This window comes from Carlito syrichta, unplaced genomic scaffold (assembly GCF_000164805.1).
Source record: "Carlito syrichta isolate Samal-C Ts95f unplaced genomic scaffold, Tarsius_syrichta-2.0.1 Scaffold309069, whole genome shotgun sequence".
Taxonomy (NCBI): Eukaryota; Metazoa; Chordata; class Mammalia; order Primates; family Tarsiidae; genus Carlito; species Carlito syrichta.
Window position 1 is genome coordinate 620,025 of NW_007253165.1, and position 22,851 is coordinate 642,875.

A 22,851-nucleotide genomic window follows, 5' to 3' on the forward strand; every position below is an offset into this window, starting at 1 on the left:
TATATCATTTTATTTTGTTTCTGTTTCCTGCGGGATAGTAGCATACATCTTTTCCTACCAAGAGGCAAAACATATTTTCCAAAAATGTAGACACTGCCCACTGCATTAAGTTTAAATTAAAACGTTCCCTATGTTATAGACAGTAAAAGTAAGCAAAGGAACTTACAACACACTCCACTTCTTTAATATATCAAAAATGTTTCCAAGGCAATATTATTAAAATGATTGTATCCCAGTTCCTCATACAACATCGAGCTCTAACAGGAAGGTACGCAGAGGGCAGGAAGGTTTCTTCCAGCCAGTGGTGTAGGCGCTCTTCTTTTTTCCACCCAGGAAATCCACAGTAGCTTTCTTTACTTCTTTAGTGACTTTGGGTTTGGCTGTCAGCGGCTTCACCACACCGCACAACTGGGACCCGTGCTTCAGGAAGAGGGGACGGATGAGGCGCCCGTAGAGCAGCTTGGCCCCATTAAGAGGGTTTGGGCCATGCACCACAACAGGAAGCCACATTTCAGCATGCAGTAGAAGGGGAACCACAATAGGAAGAGATCAGAGAAGAGTTCGGCAACGCTGAACACACCGCACACTACCCAGTAGGTCAGCCACTGGGTGACATCTTTGTTGGGGCTCTCTATGGCTTAAATTGAGATATAGGCTGGGTAGCCAATCCTATCAGGTTGCAGAAGAGAGAGAGAGGCTCAAGTCCAAGGCCACCAGTCCGATGACACCGAGGAAGAGAAAGCTCCAGTTCATGCCAGTCTTGGCTTCCAGCTCTGCCAAGAGGCCAATCACGCAGTTCTTGTGCAGGAACCGGTCAAACCGCTCCCTCGTGTCACGCCGCCGTTGGGGCTTTTTCTTCTAACTACAAAAAGCGCCATTGTGTCCCTTAAACAGTCCAGGATGCTCATTTTCTTAGAATTGTTGCATTGACTGTTCTCACTGTCTGGAAAGTTTTTCCTCTGAATCATTGCATGTGCAACTTTTTTGACTTCCTTCACATCTTTGCTCAAAAACCTTCCAATGAGTCCTGCCTTAACTGCCTATTTGAAATTACAATCTATCCATTTATCTGGCCCTCTACCCTGGCACACTTGATCACCCTCGCTCTGCTTTGTTTTGCTGTTTATTTTCTTACAGCATCTACAGCTTTTCACATAGTACCTAATTTGTTTATTTATCATGAAAGCACGAGGCCCGTGAAGGACCCGTGAAAGCACGAGTGTTGTGAAGGACCTGAAAGACAAAGCCAAAGCGACTGCAGACGCTAAAGAAGCCAAGAAAGCGACTTTTAATTTACTGGGTGGAGAAAAGAAGAGCACCTACACCACTGGCCGGATGAAACTTTCCTGCCCTCTCTGTACCTTCCTGTTACAGTTCGATGTTGTATGAGGAGCTGTGGTATAATCATTTTATTATTAATATTGCCTTGGAAACATTTTTGATATGTTAAAGAAGTGGAATGTGTTGTATTTCTTTGCTTACTTTTACTGTCTTTTTATCTAAGTTCCATGTGAGGATTTTTGTTTTGCTTACTTCTAAGCACATCATAAGATCTTAAAATGATGTATTTAGTAAATAATTAGAACAAATTAGAACGGAATCATTGTAAAGTCAAAGGCTGAGACTTAAATAATGTTCTCACTTTAGATGACATTCTTATGATTTGGTTTCAGCTTTGCTTTTTCTTAGACATTTAAGAATAAGCTTTAGTATAAAGGGTTGCCCCACCTCCTCACCTGAACGCTAATAAGAAATGACTACATTTCTGGCTGATTTGTTGGATTGGTCTGTTGCATGGATATTGGTATCTCCAAGACAGTGGTAGAAAGGAAGACTGTGATTAAGGTGTCATTTTCGAGGAGAAGGATGACAATGGGAAACAAGAAGAACACCATCTTTAACATCAATTCCTGAGAAACATGCTAAGGACAGGAAAGCTTTGAAATTAGACATGTCTTGCCATGGAATAGCAACTAATACCAAAGCTGAGGAGTGTGCAAAACAAGTATTAAATTGAAAGAAAGTGTTGTTTCCTCTATTCAAATAAGAAATGCTAATTGTGTTTGAGTTTAACCAAGGAAAATTTCATGACTTATACTAGCATGTTTAGTCCAGATCATTACCAGAGGATTACAATTCTTTAGGAGTGATAATTCTTTTCATTTGGAGTCCAAACAGAGCATGCCATTTGACTGAATAACAGTCTTTTATTTAGGCCACACAAGATATTTTTAGGAACTTTATATAGCTCATTTAATGTCTGTCCCTTTTACTATCCATATGTACAACTAGAACCCTGTATAGGACACACATTTAAATTACGCTAAATCACTCTACAAACTCAGTGATTTGAAAAGTGCAATTTTATTTGTAGTTGTCATTGTTTACAGGGATATTATTTGTATTAAGACTTGAAGGAAAAAATCTATTTAAAAATTTTAAATTAAATTATACTCTAGTTATAAGAAGTAAGCTAAATATACTACACCAAGCATTTATTAGTTAATCTGTACTTAGGAAAAAAATCCTTCTTTTCTTTCTTTCCATGTTCTGATGTTTTTGTACATTAAAGAAAAATTTCCTTCTTTCATCTTCATTTGCTCATTAGAAAACCTGTTTTGTATGAAAACTAATCAACCCATGCATCTTCCATACAACGTGAAATCAGGTTCTTTAAAATGTTTTGAGTGTATTATATTCACTAGTCATAGACAAATTTACATTAAAATTAAATGCATCAATTAATAGCAATTGGATATTTTTTAGAAATTATGCATTGGCATTTCATACATGCTAATATGTAAAATGATTTGAGGAGCTTCTAGGTTAGTGAGCACTTTGAGGTGCTGGGATGGGGGTGTGCTCTGAGAGGGCATAGAAACTCCACAGTCTCCCTCCTTGCCCTACACATCTCTCTCCCTCCATCCCTACACATTGGGCTTTTCCTGAGTTGCCCATTTTTCACTCTGGAGAATATGACTGGTTCATTTAGAGAAAGAACCGCAACAGGAAAAGAAAAAAAGCATATCAACACACACCAGAATTTGTTTTACCTTTGTTATGAGTACAATAAATTCTTGATACAGTGTGTGTTTTCTTTGGAAAAATAAAAATGCACAATGATAGTTAAGAAAAGACACATAAAGTGGTAAGGCGAATTGATTAGGAAAGCAGAGGTTTATTTTACTGTAATAAATGTATTTTATTTATTCTTGCCTTTATTTGTATTTTATACCAGCTTCCTTTGTTATCAGATGCAAGGTATATGAGTATTTCTGCTATTAATATCTTATGTACTTAATAAAGAAAAATGTCATGAACTCCTATAAAATACTTTGAAGTCCTCTCATATGCATAAAGTATATTTATTTATTTATTTTTATTTTTAATTTTTTGAGTTGGAGTCTCACTCCATTGCCCAGGCTAGAGGGAGTGGGATTACAGGCTAAGTGCTGGGATTACAGGCTAAGTATTTTTATTATATATAAGTAACATCCTTGATTATTAAAAATACTTCTTAATGGCCGGGTGCGGTTGCTCAAGCCTGTAATCCCTGCACATTAGGAGGCCGAGGTTAGGGGATTGCCTGAGCCCATGGGTTCGAGAACATCCTGGGTAACTTGGCAAGATCTCATCTATACAATAAATCAAAAAATTAGCCGGGCATGGCAGTGTGCACCTGTAGTCCTGGCTACTTGGAAGGCTGAGGTGGAAGGATTGCCTGAGTCCAGCAAGTTGACACTAGGGTGACTGTGAGCGTTTCACTGCACTCCAGCCTGGGAGATGGAGTGAGACTCCAACTCAACCAAACAAACAAAAAACAAAAAACAAATCTTCCATATGAATACACAATATAATTTAGATATACATAAACTGAATGATATAACAACAAAATATAATAAAAGTTGCATATGTCTGCTTATAAGTGAGAAAATGTGGTACTCAGTTCTTTGTTTCTGTGATAGATCACTGAGTGTTATAGACTCTAAGTCCATCCAAGTTGCTGTGAAGTCCATAATTTTATCCTTAATGGCTGTGTAATATTCCATCATATATATATATATATCATATTTTTGCAATCTGTTCCTCTTTTGATGGGTAGCACGGTTTGGCTCCATGTTTTTGCTATGGTGAATAATACTGCAACTGGTTTTTTCATTTTTATTTTATTTATTTATTTATTTTTATCAGGAATTGGTTTCCTATTCCATTTCCATAAGGGTGTCTCCTGTGTTTTCTAAGATTCTTATAGTTTGAGGTTTTATGTTTAGGTCTTTGATCCATTTAGAGTTGGTTTTTATGTATGGTGATAGGTAGGGGTCCTGTTTCAATCTTCTACACATAGACAGTTTTCTCAGAACTACTTACTGAATAAGTTCTCCTCTCCCCAGTGGTTGTTGGTAGAAGCTTTGTCAAACATAAGTTGGTAGAGAAATTGAGGTTTTGTATCCGGAATCTCTGTCCTGTTCCATTGGTCTACGTGCTTGTTCTTGTTCCAATACCAGGCTGTTCTGAATACTGTAGCCTTATAATACTATAAGAAAGGGCTTGACGATAGTGGGATGCTACCTGGGGAGGTAGTGGGGGGCATATAACATTTCAAACCAGGCTAAGTGGGGAGCAAAGGGAGGCCCAAATTTAACCTGTGCAATGATCACTTATCTACCAAATCCTGAATTGTACCCCACATCTTTAAAATAAAACAATAAAAAAGTTACCAATTGCAGTCTTTCTAGTTTTAAGAGTTAAATATTAGTAAGATATAATTAAGGGATATTGTTTAGAACATGGTTCACACACACAAAGAAAGAACAGGAAAAATAATTTTGAGTTACTTAGCAGGTTTGAAAGTAAATGATCAATAGGAATATTTTGGAAATAAAGATTTTTATTAATCTTGAAAAAAATTGTTGGTGGGAGTATAAATTAGTACAACCTCTGTGGAAAACAGTGTGGCAATTCCTAAAAAAATCTAAAAGTTTACCTTCCATACTACCCAGCAATCCCCCTTATGGAGATACACCCAGAGGAACTCAAATAATTTAATGAAAAAGATACCTGCACACACATGTTTATTGCAGCATTATTCACAATAACAAAACATTTGCCCATCAAAAGTGGACTGGATAAAGAAAATGTGGTACATACACATGATAGAATATTACACAGCTGTAAAGTAAAACAAAATTAAGGACTTCACAGCAACTTGGATGGATTTAGAATCATACTCAGTGATCTATTACAGAAACAAAAATCTGAGTACCACATGTACTCACTATAAGTGAACCCTGAACATTTGTCAGTATGCTATAAGAAAGGGGTTGGTAGTAGTGGGAAACTGCCAGGGGAGGGGGTGGCACAAAACATCAGTAAGGGTACCTGATCTCAAACAGGGTGAATTGGGGACCAAAGTGAAACCCAAACTTTACCTGTATGATGACTACTCATATACCTAATCTTGAATTGTACCCCACACCTTTAAAACAAAAAAAATTGGAAAAAAAGCTATATATGTAAAAAAAAAAGTAAAAAATTTGATACCAATAGTCTCAATGGCTAATATAAATACCTATAAAGAAGAAATTGTGGATTTATTTCATGAATCTGTGTTCTGTCTGTTGTGAAAAAACCAAGTCAGTTTTAAAACACTGAAATATATTTTTCTCAAAACTCTTTACTTTGAGAAAATTTTCATTGGACTTAACTATTTAGAAACAAATTATATACTGTGGGCATATATTAAACATAGCTTGTCTATTTTATGGACATATTTTAGAAAGGGAAATACTATTTTTATTTTTGAAATTGTTTTTTCTTACCAAAAATAGCCCAAACATGTGAGAAAGGTAATGAATGAATATGAAAGGCTCTGGGATGAATTTTGGGGTCATTCTTAAAACAGAGATTGATGATAAAGTAAGTAGATCGGTGAGTATAAGTGTCATGGTAAACAAAAATCACTCACAGTAGAGCAGGTACTTTAAGTTGTCAGGTAATGATGTTGAGAGATTTATAATGCTACAACAAAGTTCTGCCATTGTTATCAGATGCTAGGTGTGAACTAAATGAGATGGGCTTAGAGTGCAGGATATGAAGCTACTGGCTAAATGAGCCCTCTTACATTAATATTGCAATGATGGATAATTTTATAATATCCGAATGTATGTTAATTCACTGTAATATTTTTGCCTCAAATGATATGTCTCTTTCAGTGTTTGGAAATATAGCCCATAGAGATCTAGAGAAGAATTATAGTACTAATTGATATAACCAAAATCAAATCTCTGGCTTTATAATCGTGATTCATGAAACACACACAGAATCCCTCCTTTCTTGTCTTGTAAAGGCATCACTGAATAATCAATATGCTGCTGCTCAGCTGTTTAAAGTACTGAGTCTATTTTCACACACTTCCCAGCTTGCTTGCAGTAGGGTAGGGCTATTTGTGGCTTCTTTTGGCCATTAGACTGAGAGTGAAATGATATCTATTACCTAGACACCAAAACAGAGAAGACTAATACCTAGACTCCCTGACAGGCAGTTTCTCTCTTGATAGGTCAGAGGAGGTTGCATGATGCAGGTGGTATAGTTACAGGTTGCTGGAGGCCTTGTCAGCCTGGGTTCTATCCCATGTAAGACTCTTTCACTTCCCACTCCTTGTACTTCAATTTAGGAAGCTACCCTGGCTACTGCAAGCATAATTTACAATAATGATCAAAATAAATGCTGATAAGTGTTAACTAGTAAAAATGTATATTCAAAGTTACTTCAAAAGTTTAGGTCACTAGTCTATAGGGAACAGTTTGTGCAAAGACATGGAGACATGAAGTGACATGAATGCTAGAAGAACCACTACTTGATTAACTTGGGTCGAGTAAATGTAATGATTGAGGTGTCTTGGAGTGGTATTAACTCATATGGTTTATTTGGCTACACTCAATTTGTTCATATTTGTAACAAAGTTAAGAGAACCCACAGTATCCAAACTTTTACTAAAAGAAAACCTGAGAATTTCAAAATATTAATCACTCATTAGTCATGATCATGGTCTATATGTACTTTTCACCCAGCTTTCTACATTACTCCTGACCCCCAGATATAATACCTAATGATTCTTTAGCACCTAAAGTCACAGTGTTTACATAATTATTTCTTCTAGAACAATGATTCTCGGTCTTGCTTAGACTAAGAGGACCCTGGAAATCTGTAAGATATCCAGAATGCCCAAGTCATACCAAAGACTAATTAAATCAGAATCTCTCGGAGAGGATCTAGATACCTGTGTTTTTTCAAGATCCTGAGAGATACAGGGTACCGCTAAAGAGGAAAATCACTGCTCTGGTAAGGAGAAAAGTGCTATTACATTGTATATGTCTATTCATCTTTAGTCTTCATAAAAAATTATAAAAGTCATTATTGTATTTCCACCTTAGTAATAACTTTTTACTTGGTCTATGGGGTATGCAGTATGTTGTCATCTCTAATGACCAAGTTTCCTTGTGTGATTTAACTGTCTTTTTATTATGAGTGTTATTTGAAAAGACTAGTAATACCTCCAGGGAAATCGTAGAAATTCCAGATCTCCTCAATGTTTCAATAGCTGGATTAGAGTTTTCCCAGCTTTTGATCCATTAATTTACTTCCTCAAGGCCTTAGATAGACAAGGAAAGTGCCATGTGGGAGCTGACATTCAGATAAAAATCACTACATATGTTTGTTTGGAGGTAATTATTGAAGTAAACACAACTGACATTATTCCAGTGTGCCAGGTGCAGGATATGTGTATGTACAAATGAGTGTGTCTTGGGATCAACAATATGTCCTTGGTGTATTAAAGAGTTAGTAAAAAAAAATACTTGATATTTACATACTGGAAGAAAAAAATTTTGAAGCTTTTCATCTTTATGAAGTCACTGCAAAGTCTGAATTTGTGGGCATAAAGTAACTCCATTTGTTGCTCTTAAAGAAAAACTGTCAAACTCTTTATATTTGGAAAGATATAGGTGAAATAAATTCACATACTGGTATGTATATACATATGCATTTGCTTCTAAATATGTGGCATCTCTGAGTGTGCACATGCCAATGAATCTTCTCTATTAGTCAACTTCATGTAACACTGACATGTGACAGGTTCTTATTTCTAACATTCTCTAAACAGGGCATATTCTCAGTGATTAAACCATGGACTTTGCAGAAATGAGGTCTGGCAACTAAAGTTATGAACTTATCTGAGGAAAAGTGCTACAAACCTCATTGCTGAATATCACTATGGTCACCTTTGAAGTACTACCCTTGGGAAGTTATGCACTGATGCCAGTACTTGGCCCACTCATCAAAGCAATTTTGGAGCTCTTTATTTTGGAATGGCCATCAGAGCTGTTGTCATCAGGACGTTGGCGTTGAATTAGTGCAACGAACGAACAAACATTACATTTCTTATTAAACTTGGCAAAAGTGGGAGTGAAATCAAGGACATGTTAGTCCAAGTTTATGGGGATAATGCCATGAAAAAATGGCCGTGTACACATGGATTAAATATTTTTCTGAGAAGGGAGAAAATATCACTGATAGAGAGAAGTCAGGATTGCCATTAACAAGCAGAGCCGATGAAAACATTACAAAAATTTGTTGAATTGTGCATCAAAATCATTGACTGACTGTGAGAAGCTTAGCAGACTAGATAAATACCAATAGAGAAACAGGTAAATCTTAACTGAAAATCTTGAAGAGAAAGATGTGTGCAAAAATGGTCCCCAAAGAGCTCTTGCATTATGACAATGCATCAGCTCACACAGCACTGTCTGTGAGGGAGTTTTTGGCCAGTAAACAAATAACTGTATTGGAACATTTTTCCTACTCACTGATCTGAACCCCCTTTTTCTTTACTTGAAAATAAAGAAAATATTGAAAAGAAGACATTTTGATGACATTCAGGACATAAAGAATAATACAATGATAGCTCATTCATTCCCGAAAAAGAGCTCCAAAATTGTTTGACAGTCGGATGAGGCCCTTAGCATTGGTGCATAGTTTCCCAAAGGGAGTACTTCAAAGATGACCATAGTGATATTCAGTAATGAGATGTGTAGCACTTTTCTAGGATGAGTTGGTGAACTTAATTGTAACAACTCATAAACTGGTTGAATTTGAATCCCAGCTGCACTACTTACTACTTGAATGACTTTGGGAAAATTAACCAACATCTGTGTGTATCAATTCTTCATCCTTAAAGTAGAAGATGATAGTAATAGTATTTACTCTCATAGGATGGTGTGATGTATAAATGTAATATTGGGGGTGCCAAAGAATGTATACACAATTTAAGAAATATTATCTATGTATTACTTTTAGTTCACCATAATCAGAAGTGTCTGGACATTGATAACAACCACTTTGATCACCTCTGCAGAAGCCAAACGTGACGTTTTCATCTTTTGTTCAATTTTAGCACAGTTTTTCCTTTCTTAAACTGTGTATATGTATTTTTGGTGCCCTCTGTATAATTAAAGTGCTTAGAACAGGGCCTGGCATATAGATAATGCTAAAAATATTTTTCCCCTTCGGGTCCCCTCTCACTGTGGGAGCTTTTCTGTCTTCTCAATAAAATATGTGTGTGTGTGTGTGTGTGTGTGTGTGTGTGTGTGTGTGTGTGTGTGTATTTTTTCCCTATTATTCTAAAATAATCTAAAATATAGGATAAAGCATCATGTCCCTAAAAAGTATAAAGAACTTTCAGTTAAAAACTATTATGTAAATCACACACAAACAATTCCTAGGTTACCTCTGTCCCCAAAATGCATCTGCTGGCTGGGCGTGGTGGCTCAAGCCTATAATCCCAGAACTTTGGGAGGTCAAGGCAAGAGGATTGCCTGAGCCCAGGGGTTTGAGACCAGCCTGGGCAACATGGTGAGACCTCATCTATACAATAAATGAAAAAACTAACTGGGGGTGGTAGCGCGCACCTGTATTTCCAACTACTTGAAAGACTGAGGCGGAAGGACCGCCTGAGCCCAGCAAGTCAATGCTGGGGTGGCTGTGAGCGTGCCACTGTACTCCAGCCTGGGCAACAGAGTGAGACTCCGACTCAAAAAAAAAAAAATGCATCTGCCTCATGCACACCTTGATCCTGAAGCATCATGCAGTTTTATGATTTTTGCCTCCTGTGATTCACACTGTTGGGAATCCTACAGAATATTCTCATCTGGAGTGCTCTGTGAAACTGCTTCTCAGCCTGCTCAATTTCCTGGTTGCTTCATTTGTGAAACTTTGGTAGTTTCCAGCTGAGAATTTATGTTATAATCTGTTGACTCTGGTAGTGTTATCTGGTTTTCCTTTACTGTTGTTGTATTCAGTTCTAATGATTCTGCGGGGGGACCACAGGGGATGTTTATTTCTTTTTCTCTTTTGAAAAAAAATTTCCATTAAACCATTTTTTAGGCCGGGAACAGTGGCTCACACCTGTAATCCCTGCACTTTGGGAAGCCAAGGTGGGTGGATCACAAGAGTACAGGTGTTCAATACCAGTCCAGGCAACTTAAAGAGCCCTCATCTCTACAAAAAGAATCAGAAAAATGAGCCGTGTGGTGGTGTGCACTTGTGGTCCTAGCTATTGAGGAGGCTAAGGCAGAAGGATCACATGAGCTTAGAGTCTGAGGCTGTCGTGAGCCGTGATCATGCTGTTGCACTCCAGCCTGGATGACAATGTGAGACCCTGACTCAAAAAAAAAAAAAAAAGAATCAGAGGATCAGAGGATACAAATGCAAGCTTGTTACATGGACATATTGCATACTGGTGGGAATTGGGTCTCAGGTGGCCCATTTCCCAAGTAGTGAACATTGTACCTAATAGATAATTTCTGAAGTCTAGCCCCCCTCCTCACCTCCTACTTATTGGTGCCCCCAGTATCCTGTTTTGTACATTCACCATGGTCTCTGATTACTGAAGTCTTGATTGTATCTTCCTATTCATCTATACAGATAGTTGATGGCTAAAAAAGAAAAAGGCCTCTTCTATATTTCTGGTTTCTCCTGCCTTTCACTCAAAATTGGCCACTTTTCAAAACATACGTGCCTCATTTTTTTTACAGACCATCTCATCTGATTATCCCGAGAGAAGTCTCCTTTAAATGAGACCATTATATACTAGATATCATAATTTAGTAAAGTAAACATCAAATGACATTCTGGCCATCCATCATGGCACAGGGATGAAGTCCAAGGTTAAAAATGTGCGGACAGTCATCAAAGTTTTCTAGTCACCTCTACTAAAATTTTTAGGTAAGAAGACTAACTTGCTCTAAGGTTTCATCTGCATTTTAGAACATCTAAGGTAATGAGCAGAACTTTAAAACTATGTGTTTTCTGAAATTATTTCAAAAATATATTTATAAGGATTTAAATTAACAATAGAAGCACAATGTGCCAGTGGGCCCATTTTCTGTAAAACAGTTCGACTAAGAGACTTGTTTTAAAAAATCATAGCCATTTAATATGCTGTCAGCTGAAAGGAGTCATCCACTAATCTTGTCATTTGACACTAAGAATTAGGATAAGGCTGGCAGCTTTAACGGAATTATAAATAGGCCATCTATTCGCTAATGGATATTTTGCATCAGCATCACATTTAGAATTTTAGTCAATTAGAGCTTCTTTTGTTACTTGCTCATAGAAAGTAAAAGGAACATATCAAATACAGAGATTAATTATGGCTAACCCAAGGTTGTTTCATTTAAGCTCAATGAGAATTTTCTCTGATAGGAAGTAATACAGCAAGTTAAGGCAATCTCTCTATGGGATGCTTTGGAAATAGTCATCGTAGTAAAGAGAAGTCACAATTGCCTTTAGCTGGAAAATTCTATCGTTTAAAAGTTTTTAAAAGGTATATGGTTTAATAAAAGAGTGTGAAATACAGGGCATGAATAAATGCTGTTATGGCATCTAAAAGTTGATATTTTAATTTAACTTGTATCATCTGTTTTTGCCAATCAATGTCTGCAAACATTCTCATTAGAGTCTTCAGATTGCTTGTCTTATTAGAAAATTATTAGTCAAATTTTGAACCTTTCCTAAATCCTAGTGCAGAAAAAGGTTGCCTGTCTATCAGTTGTATAGAAATTTAAAGGACTGCAGAATGGTTCAAGATTCATGCTGTTTTTTGCTACCACTGTTATTAGCTTATAATTGTACTTAAATTACTGTTAGCCAGTAGGAGGGGATGGCGAAACAGGCTAATATATCATGAGGAGACAATTCTCCATGGGTGTCTTGCACTTCTGCATGTCTTGAGAGTTAAGTACTGCCTTTGTTCTGGACTATCTTTTCAGTATTTGTTCAAGAAGCAACCTTGGAACAAAAAGACAGTGTCGCCCTCTGGAGCAAAGGATAGGCATCCTTATCACCTGTTATAAAAGGTTTGGTTTCACGAATCTCAGCGTTCTTCTCCTGTAACACAAACCACTGCATGTGCAGGTGTTACCTGAGCCTCTTTGTGTCACTTTGTAGGAATTGCAGCTTGGGAAACCAGTGCAAATGCTGACATTCTGGCTACTGAAATTGCTGTAATAAACTCTCCTTTGTCTCAGACGCAGGAGTCTCATATTCTCCTAGCATCCATGGAACTGTAACAGGCTACCTTGATAGCTTATAAGTAGAGTAAAATCTCAGACCCTTCACAGTTCTTGACTGTTCAAAAGCCCTCTGCATGACTCATAGTATTCAGTTAATATTATTATTTTAGTTTTGTCCCCCACATTCCTTATTTTGAAAACAGGGATTAGGTGGTTATCCTTACTAAGCCTCAGTTTACTCATCTGCAAAACGAAAATAATTATATCTAATATATGGCCTATCTGGAGAAGTAAATGAGATAATATATATAAGAAAACATTGAGTAAAGTAGTATACTGCTTTTAATAATTTTAATGATTCATTCTTTAGCTTACATTAAGTTTTCTGTTGTAATGTGCTAGTGCTCACTGACATTTTAAAAATAATTATAATAACCAGTCATTGGGATAGATCTTTGCGAAGTTAGAAAATACAGGTAGAATTTTTTTTGGTCTTATTGTTTCTGTTGAAAAATGAAGACAAATAAATGTGAAATAATTTCCTATAGTTTCACAGGTTTTAGTACTTGGGTATCTTAGGAAGTAGTCAAAATCCATGCATGGAAATCCATAGATTTTTCCATCCATGAAGCGTTATTTTAAAAATTGCCTTTGCATAAATTAGAACACTGAGTTGTAGCTGTGGGAAATTCTCAAAAAATGAAAAAGTAATATTACTGAACACTATTACAAAGGAATACTTTTTTGATATGGTTATAAAATTGTGTGTGTGAGTGTGTGTATTTTTCCCCTCCAGAGACTCACTTTGTTGCTCAGGCTGGAGTGTAGCGGCGTGATCACGACTCATCACAGCCTCAGCCTTCTAGGCTCAGGCAATCCTTTCGAGTAGTTGGGACTACAGGCATACGCCACCATGCCTGGCTAATTTAAAAAAAATTGTTTTGTAGAGATGAGGTCTCGCTCTATTTCCCAGCCTGATCTCAAACTCCTGGGCCCAAGTAATCCTCCTGCCTCAGCCACCCAAAGTGCTGGGATTATAGGCTTGAGCCAATACACTTGGCCATAAGTTTTAAAATATCTGTAATTATTAGAAATAGCAAACTGTGATGAATGGACACATATTACAGTCAATAATCTAGTGTTCAAAAGTAGAGTGAAGCCTAGTTAATATCCCTTATTTCTATCTTACTTATCGCTGGCTCTGCCACGAATTGTTACGAATTTTCAAAGGTTCAGGAATGGGTGATGGGAGGAAGGACAGTGAGTTCTGAGAAGAAAAATTCTAGGGCCCCAGCATTGACTTATTCCAGGGAATCTTTTATCATGGATCTGTTGATGCCGGATTTATTTTCTAGATGCAATTCCTAACCATGGACATTCTGTTAATAACATTCAATAGATAAGATCGCTCCTCACAGCAAATATCATTTCTGTGTTTGCTCCAAGGTCCAGTTATCTTCTTGCCAAAGAGATGAAATCAGCCTTCTGCTTTCTTTTCCTTTCCCCAGGGACTTGCTGTGGAAGTGAATCTATCTCAAACCAGGTGCATTAACTCTTTTTCTTTTCAAGCACTAAAGGAGAAAAATAAGAAAGTCACTTTTTAACAACTTAAATTTTCTGTTAGATTCAATCTTGTTTTTAAGTCTTTGCTCAGCATTTTATATATGTTGTCTTATTTCATTATAGAAATAATCCAGCAAGGTTGGAGTTACTAGTCAATGTTTGCAAATGAGGAAATTGAACTTCGGAGGAAGTAAATATCATTTCCAAGTTTACACAGGTGTAAGTGTTGCAACTGAGGTGGGAATCCAGATCTCACGTTACATACAGTCCACGGGCTTTACTTGTCTCAAACTGCTTCTCCTCAAACCTCAGAAATGATTACCTAAGTATGCGTTACCCACATGTTGGAGAATGGGTCTTCTTACAGCCTGTATCTGGATGCACTTCAGTTTCCCCAGAAAAGTGACTGCCCTGACAGAAACCTTCCACTAGTTTGGGGGGCCCAGTGCTGGACCTTTAAAATTTACCATGGAGATCTTTCTTTAGTTGACACTGGAATGTACAGAAAGTGAGGTTAGTATTACAGAAACAGTTTAAATTCTGTCTGCACACCTTATTTTACATACCCTCGGACTCACTTGAACTAGAATGGCAGTTGTAAAAAAACGAAACTTTATAGTCCTTTTGATGAAGAGGATGGAGAAGAGAATGACTTGTGAGTACTTGAGAATAATAGAGCTCCACTAGAGTATTCTGACCAAAATCTAAGTTCAGATAGCAGACCGAAGTTGATTGAGAGTCGCTTAGGGCTCAAATGCCTTTCTTGGGTGGTTGATAAGGGCCTCTTTGTCCTCAAGAATATCTTGTGCTTCTTTTTCCTTTTCTCTCTCCCAAGCATGAAAAAGACCCAAAACTTTCACCACTTTCGTATTATGTGTTGAACACTTTAGCTAATTTTATTTTCTGTAGCTCTCATCTTGACAGCAACAGAAAAGTTGTAGGGCATCCTGTCCTCCCTTTTCTCGACCCTTTCTTAAAGGCAGCCAAATCGTTTAAGTTGTAGGAAGGAAAGAAGTAGGTGTGTGTGTGTGTGTGTGTGTGTGTGTGTGTGTGTGTGTGTGTGTGTGTGTGTGTTTGTGTGTGTGTGTCTATTTGAATCTTTGTGTAAGAGAGTGGTAGGTAGATGATAAATAGCAGGTTACAAATTTTGAAAATCTGTGTTCTGGTTGTTAAAGTACTTGAAGATATAATTTGAGAATTCTCACAAGTACTTATTTTTTACCAGTGGGTTGAAAGTGGTCCTACCTAGTATACTAGGCATTTATTATCACACCTTTCTTTTAGTAAATCACATAACCTGAACCATTTATGAAGAGAAAGAATAAGTTTATAACCACATTTATACAATTAAGCAGTTACTTCATAGTATGTTTCCCACACATTATATATGATGGATGACGACATTTGTATTTATTAGTATTTAAAATGCATATTATTTCTTGTTATACAGTAGCCTACTTGTAGTAATTAGTAAAAAGTTAATAAAATCATAAAAATATAACATCCTAAAGAATTATACATTTTCTTATCCTAGTTGTTTATATATTTTTGATAAGTTCCCACAATTCACATACAGGATGATTCAACTTTCGGATATAGTTATCCAAGGGATGAGAGAAGTAATTTTTGAGTCATTCAGCTTTTTTTCTTAATCATTTGGAAAGCCTGACATGGAAAAGTAACATGAATTTCATGTTTGGTTAGGGTGTTTCTGATTGAGAATTGATAAAAGAAAGGGCTTTGGCCTTATCACGGTTCCTGCTTCCTCCTTGAGAGGCGGGTGCCTTTGGGTCAGTCGTTGAGCCTGGCTGCTTGGTGTTCTTCATCGTGACATCTGTCCATTTATCTAAATCGTTTCCTTCATTGGGTCACAAAGAGGAATAAATGGGGCAGTGTCCAGAATATTGTTTGCCAGACTTCTGGTGGCTGGCTCCTGTTCATGCTTCAGATCTCTGTACAAAAGCAGCTCCTGGATAAGACCTGTCCTGCTCTCCACCATCCACATGGTGGGGCCCCCTGTCCTTGACTCTCATTCTCTACCACATCACACTGTTTCCTGTATAGCACTCAATGCTTCCTGAAATTATCTTATTTATATACTTTTTAAACGTGTTTATATTTTGCCTGCTCTTGTTTCCTTCTTCTTGTTAGTTAAGAGTTTTTGCTTTCCTCTATATTTCCTAAAACAATGACATGTAGTAGGCATTCAAAAAAAGCAAAAAGGCAGAAAATGGGCATGAAAAGCATAAAGTGCAAAGAACACTGCAAGTTGGCTACTTTGATATTGCACTCAAAACCACGACTTCTGTTTTATCCAGATGCATATACTATTTTTCCTAGTAAGAAAAACGTTCCACTATAAGCTTTGGGAGAGTCAGAGTTTTTCTTTCTTTTTTAAAAAAGATCTATGGAAAGTGTTGGCTGAGTGAGCTATGGTGAAGACACAATAAGCTTAGTAGTTTAAACAGGAGCCAACTTGGCAATTTGTGAAAGGAAGCAACATAGAAATGACCTTGCTCTGCCCAGGTCCTGGGATTGATATGGAAATCTTCTAATTACTAATGTATTGAACGAGAGCAGATGGAGAGATAAAGCTCTGGTCAAAGAGAAGACTTCATCTCTCAGGTTGTAATGAGACACCTTGAATATCCAATTGTATCTACTGTGATTTAAACCAATTAAAGGTGCTGTCTCACAGATACCAGCTATTTTTGTGAAAGCTCAAGTTTACTTGAGGAAAATTCACTGTTAATAAGTTTATTCAATACAAGCCACATGGGGGATATCATTTTGACAGGAGAGATAATCCTCAGTCACTTAACCACCTAAAAAATAGAAGTGCCTAAATTCCTGGATCAAAATGTGTGTACATTTAAAGAAGAATGGAGGAAAATAATCTTTCTGCTTTGCCTTCAAAAGCAAGTTGGGTGAATGCCTGCCCTGGGGAGGCAGTAGGGCCTGGCGGTGTTAATAACATCAGCTCTGGAGTCACAGTAACTAGGTTTCAGTCACGGCCTATGATTAACTCTAGGATCTTAACTCCATAAGACTCAGTTTTTTTATTCATAAGTTGGAGGTGAAGATGATAAGAGTTTCATAAGGTTGTTTTGAAGATTAAAAGGGCATGCACACGCTGTGCACATATATACACATACACACACGCACACACAGGGACAAAGCAGTATCTGACGTATGCATACTTTAGAATGGTTACTATATTACTGATCTTGAATCAGTCACCTAGAAAGGGAAATAAAGATCTGACTGTTTTCTTCTGTGGTGGTCCTATGCTACGGCAACAGTGGCTCTTTGAAGTAGAGTGTTTCTACTCTTCTCTCAGAGCTCAGGAGGAGTAAGAGTTATCATAGGCCTTTAATATGGTGGTGAATAAATCAAGTGACAGGAGGCACAATTCTGGAATCACAGAGAAAGGGATCAGGGACTGTTAAAGTTATGCTGTGAGGCTGTAGCTTTTGACGGCAATTATTAAATATTACTACTTTTCTTGGCTGCTTCTTCAGAGGAAAGTTGGTGTTTTTGAAATGTGTTCTTTTCACTAACTGCCTACATTTAAAAAATCTTATCTTTGGGGTACATTAAGGTGAACAGAATATGAGAAAAACAATTTATATCTTGTGGTTCTTAAAGACTTCTGTTTTTAGTGAAAACAGAGCTTATTTTTTCTCTTCAAATTATTAAATTAGCAGTATCATATTTATATGAATAACTTGAAATGGCTCAGGTTTGTTAACCACTGTAAAATGCAGAGGAATAAAAAGTGTGTGTGTGTGTGTGTGTGTGTGTATGTGTGCGCGTGTGTGTATGTGTGTGCCTGTATATACATATATATATAGCTAATTTTTTTATCCTCTGAAGAAGATTAAAGAGGTCTGAGACTCCAATTTGTTTTGTTAAAAAGGTAATGATTAATGTCTTGCATTGTTTAGTTCATGCAATGTCTTAAACACACAACAGAGGACTCATATACATCTGTTAGTGGATATATAATGCAAGTTTATAAGGTATGCTTAGTCAGATAATATCATCTTTAAAATGAAACCTAAGGACTTTGGTAGTGAACAGATTGGTGCTATATAAGCCCATTTGTATGTTATTTTTTTAAAAAAAGGATGGACTAATTTCTCAGGGTTTTCATTGTTCAGAATAAAACATTTTGCATTTTGAAGACAGAACTATAATCAAACACTAAAACATTTATAGTATTAACATTCCTAGTTTCCATGGAACTTGTAATAGAAAGGAATATTCATCTTTTCATTCTTGAGAAAATATAAAGGGAAATTCATTTATTTTTGTAAGTATAATGAAATGAAAATAATAAACATTAGAGTTCTGACTGGCAGGGGAAATACATTTCTCTATTTTGTGTCCCAATTTATTTTATATTCTGCTATAACCTTTGATCAACACTAGTTTCCTTCCTCCCTCTCCAAACAGAAAGAGGTCAACATAAACATGCCTGTCAAAGATCTGACAGAACAGATTTTTTGTGCAAGTTAGATTTTGTTAGAGTGCTTTTCCTTACATTTTGCTGCAGGTGCCAGATTTTTTTAATCCTTGGAACATATATATATATATATTTTTTTTTTTTTTCTTTTTTTTTCCTCTCTTGAAAGAATGCAAACATATAGGTTATTCCAAGGACGTTGAGATTTTGCATACTAGTTTAAAAAATTATGAGAGTATTCTTCACTGCTAGTAGACCTACAGTAATAATTGAAAAAATAGTATTTGAAAATTAAGACATCTGTGGGCTTAATAGATGTATTCAAAAGAAAAACAGAACTTTTACAAACACATATTTTTATAGGGACCTTTGATTTTTATTTTTTTGAAATGAGTCTGTGAAAATGTCTGGTGAAAATTGAAGCATTTTTATATACAGGTCAAGAGAAAATACCATCCTCAATTTTTTTTTTTTTTTAATTCATCACCTAGGTGATTCAGGTTAATTATTTTTTTTGACCTAAATCTTCTAGGAAATGACTTTAATTATTCAGTTAACCTTGTACGTGTGACAAAGTTTAAGGCACAGGACCAAAATTATTTTTTTGTTAACCTGTTTATTAACTGCTAATCTGTTTAATAACATCAGGTGATTAAAAACACAAAGAAAAATAATTTCTAAATTTAACAAATTAACTGAGGCCCTTGGCAGAAAACCAGACCATAGGCCCAGCATCATCCAAAGACCAGGAGACTCAGGGAATGCTGATGAAGCATATTTTGGTTCAGAACTGTCCCTTCCTCTCAGAATAAGCAGCCTAATTGAGTTCTATATCAGTTCCCGAGGGCTGCTATAACAAAGAACCACAAACCAGGTGGCTTAAAACAACAAGATAAATGGATTCTTATAAGTATGGAGATTAGAAGTCTGAAATAAACATGTTAGCAGGGCCATGTTGCCCCCCGCGATTCCCTTCCTTGTTTCTTCCTAGCTTCTGGTGGTAGTCATCAATACTTGTTCCTTGGTTTGCAGCAGTGTCACTCCAACCTCTGCCTCTGTCATTACTAGGCATTCTCTCTGTGTGTCTGTGTCCTCACATGGCTGTCTTTTTATAAGCGCACCAATTACATTGGCTTAAGTGCTCACTCTAATTCATTTATGATCTTGTTTTAACTAATTACATCTTCAACAACACTATTTCCAAATAAGGTCACATTCTGAGGTACTGGGGTTAGGTCAATGTATCTTTTTTAGGGACCTAATTCAATCTATGACAAGTGCTATTCTCACCACTGCTGAATTCAACAAAGACTGCCACATGGACATACCTAAAGGCCATTTTAACGTCTCAGTAATGCCCTACTTCTTGATGGTTTTGATACTGCTGAGTTTGCCCAGCAACCTATAATTCTCCAACACCCTCTGCTGCTTGGTAACATTCTTATGATGTGGAACTAATAATTATATAAATGATCAGATATTTGTGGCTGTTAAATGACTACCTCCTATCCCTACCGTTATGTCAGGGCTTATCTGATGGGACAAACCCATACCATTTTTTACTTCCTCATTTTGGCATTCTATGGTTTTATCTGTGTTTTCCAGGGTCCTAACCTTAAGCTTTCTTTTTTAGTAGATTTTCCTTGGGTGAAAAACAATGCCTTCAGCTATCACTTGTCTGCTAATAATTGCTTCATTAATATGTCTGGAAAAACTGGAAACTTCCATGTGAATGTATCCCTGGTACAATACATTTTTCATGTCTCCATCTGAGCATAGTATCATTTTAGAATGCTATTTACATTAAGTTGATTCTTACTCATTTGTTCAACATAAAACAACCCTTGTCTAATAATCCTAACTATCCTCAGATGGAACCCTGTTTCTTTCTGGGACATAGGCCTATTTATTTGCACACATATCCTACATTAATCAATCTTCTACACAATGTCTAGGGTAATAGTAAAACTGCATTTCTGAAGACATCTCTTCCTCACTTGAAATTGATCACCAGCACAGTTTAATGCTGTATTCTTAACTTTGTAAGTATATTTTTGAAACTCTTGCCTACCTCTCTGGTCAAGTCTCCTTCACTGTTCCAATCATGATGGTCTGAAAGCTGTTCCCTGGTTACTGCACAATATTTCATACTCTTATGCCTGTGTTCCTGAAATTTGCTCTTCTAGGAAGAAATATATTTCATCCTGTTAACACATGAGTCTTTTAAAATTCTTTTTACCAGCATTTTCTCAAGGAAATGTTCATAACTGAAATGAACCCCTAGACTCTTTCAACTGAACACTTTTTTAAAGACCTGAATGATTTGACTTCAACTCACTATGGATTTTTATCAGTCAATATAAAGATTAGAGTTTTTCTTTTGACCATTGCACAATTGATTGGCAAACAGTTACATTAATATAATTCTTGGTCCTACTATTACTATGAAATTATTATAAAACCAATACACATGTGGCAGTGAATTAAAACAGTCCCAGGATTAAGCTGGATTGATAACTGTTCAGCCAGCATTCTTGTTGAGTAGCTGTTAAAGCTATTTGGCCTCAAAAATTATTACCTACTCAGGGACAGTTTCATTTCAGATGGAAAAGTAATGTTTTGAATGGTCAACAATGGAGTTGATATAGGCTGTCTGGGAACTGAACTGAAAATCACCTAATCAATCATACATTTTGGGCTGTCATAATGACAATTACCTGGGTGACCAATGGTGAGGTAAAAAGAACTTGGTTATATGGACTTTCTGACCTCTGTGTCATCAATTCTACAACAATCTGATTGATTACTCTCTGACTGGCCTAAACTATCTGGAAAACTATCAATTTTCTGTCATGTCTAATCCTGTCCATATTATAATGCAGGCTATTGCTAAGGCTGCATTATATTCAATTCTCCATCACTGGTGAGCAAGGTCACTGTAATTGGTGGTGATACATGAAGTCTCTTCTCATCATGTGAATAGAGAGATTCAAATTTAAATAGTGCCTTAAAAAAGAATCATTTAATTTAATCAGAGTATCTACAGTTAAGTGGTAGTACTTCTCTCAAGTAGTACTTGAGAAACCTGTTTTTTTCATTTCAGCATATCTAATGCCGACTTTTTATCAGGATTTTGATAACATCAGATGTTTTGCCACCTGCATAAATTTGACTCTTTTCTATTTTATTATTCTGCTACATTCTAGAAAATAAGTGTTAATTTAAAAATGAATAAAGTTGCTGTAACAGCAGAGTGAGCAATACAATAAGAATTATGTAGTACATGACATATTTGCAAGCTACAGAATCTAAAAAATAGACACAGGTCTGTTGATGATTAATAAAGTTACTATAAATCACTTATAATTAAAAACACCTCAGCCATTTGACTTCCCCAAGCACACATTTGCACATTTATTTTAACAGTAGGAACCCAAACAGTGAACACAGGCTAAGAAAAAGGCTAATAATAGTTGAACGCTTTAGTTGATGGAGCACTAAGACTAATTTACTCTCATGGATTGTGAATGAAATGTTAAGATTCACTGAAATTTAACCTATATAATTCTGAAGCAAGGATTGCTTGTAAAGTTTGTTAATAGTAGTAGCAATTCCTTTCAGGAATTCTTTGTGGTTGAAATTTATGATGATTAACACATACACCTATTTTATCTGCCAGAATCTTTAATTTACTATTCTAAACCTCTCTTGTATGATTAGTATACCTCAAGAGAAATCTTCTAGAGATAGATTTTTTGAAAGGTTCAGATTACTCTAGGTAGAGAAAGCCTATAGTAAAAAATACAACTTTTATTTAAAACTTAGCATGCGTGTGTATGTGTGTGTGTGTGTGTGTGTATGTGTATATACCAAATAATGAATACAACCAAATAAAGTTCACTTGAATTTTAAGAATAAAAGAGCCAGTCCTAAAAATCAATTTGAAACCAATTGAATGACTACTTTAGAATTTTAAAAAACATAGATTTATTTTTATTTTTTAGCTATTGATGAATATATTTTAAAGTTATGTAATAACACTTTAGAACCAGATTTTAATTCAGGGATGTTTTTATTTGTGTTTTTTTCATCTCAGTAATTTCTTAGTAATTCTGGTTGTCTGGGCTAATTGCCATGTCTTTAAATAATAATTTTCTGGTTTCATTTAGTTCATTTATCAGAAACACATGATTTCAGAAATCTATGCAGATTATGTCTTAGTAAATACATAATATGCTTTAATAAAGCTGT

General features: G+C 36.1%; 1 pseudogene; it reads right to left on the reverse strand.

Annotated features, from left to right (window-relative positions):
• Positions 1 to 240: 240 nt before the first annotated feature.
• LOC103269075 lies at positions 241 to 20,749 on the reverse strand (annotated as a pseudogene).
• Positions 20,750 to 22,851: the final 2,102 nt, after the last annotated feature.